Below are 1,049 nucleotides of genomic sequence, written 5' to 3' on the forward strand. Positions count from 1 at the left end.
AGGCGCAGGGCCGAGGAAGGCCGGGGTGCGGGAGACGGCGGCCCGCGAAGGAGTCTGGACCCGTGTTCCCTGACCCTGCGCTGAGACCGCGAAGGTCAGGTGCCCAATCAATCTTAGTCCGCGCGGCGGCAGTGCGTGTGGCCGGAGCGAGGAAGAGGTGAGGCGGCGGGACCTGTGGCTTTTCTCACCGAGGGTGGCGATTTAGACAACTACTCCCTTTCCCCAATCCTGCTCCCCGCCCCCAGGGTGTGTGTCCTCGCGTTTGCGAGTGTGTGTGTGTGTGCGCGTGCCCTCGCGTTTCTTTCAAACACATTTCCTTCTGTAAAGCCCAGAGCTGGAGACTGCATGGCCAGGGAGAGGCGGGGACCCTAGAGGCGCGCGGCGCTGCGGAGGCTCCAGCGGGTGCAGACGTGCGCGGGGGTGGCTTTAAGGGAAGGCAGAGGGGCAGGCTGGTAGTAGGGATTATGGAAGGGGAGCGGTGGGCAGGGACGGGGTGCGGGGAGGAGCCCTGATGTAAGAATGTTAATGAGAGGCTCCCCCAGCCCAGCCCCCACCCGGAACACAGCCCGGCGTTGGCGCGCCTTGTGTGGTAACGCGCTCCGCCGCTGCCACGCTATTTAAACGCGGGCTATGGATCCGGGAACCCGCGCGAATCAATGAGATCAAACGCGAAGGAGATGCACCGTCAATAACAAACACTCGGACAAGTCTTTTTTTTTTCTTCTTCTTTTGCAAATAGGCTTTCAAAGGCAACCTTAGCAACGCCCAAATAAGAAGCCACCTCTAAGCAAAACAGCATATGTATAAAGGAAGAGCGAATATATATTTGTAATAGTATATATGCATATTAGAGACGCACAGGTTTACACTTGGTGAACTTTTTCTTTTTTTTTATGCTAGTGACATTGCAGAGGATTCTATCTTTTGGCGTTAGCGAAGGGGCATTTTCTTAGGGCGCCTAAGGGGGCGTAGGGACCTCGGGAAGGAAAGGGGAGGAAGGCGGCAGGGCGAGTGAGGGGCCGAGGGCGAGCCGGCTGCCAGGGCGAGCG

The 1,049-nt window shown here is 58.2% G+C and overlaps 1 protein-coding gene across 1 annotated transcript in view; it reads left to right on the forward strand.

The window, feature by feature from the left end:
* The first annotated feature begins 7 nt into the window (after positions 1–7).
* The window catches only part of Npr3 (natriuretic peptide receptor 3), a 60,828-nt gene continuing 59,786 nt past the window's right edge, over positions 8–1,049 (forward strand). The window contains exon 1 of the mRNA XM_033758543.1: positions 8–157. The gene's annotated coding sequence lies outside the window, so the exon portion shown is untranslated. The remainder of the gene's footprint in view (positions 158–1,049) is intronic.

This window comes from Fukomys damarensis, unplaced genomic scaffold (assembly GCF_012274545.1).
Source record: "Fukomys damarensis isolate Sample0158 unplaced genomic scaffold, DMR_v1.0_HiC HiC_scaffold_1, whole genome shotgun sequence".
Classification (NCBI taxonomy): domain Eukaryota; kingdom Metazoa; phylum Chordata; class Mammalia; order Rodentia; family Bathyergidae; genus Fukomys; species Fukomys damarensis.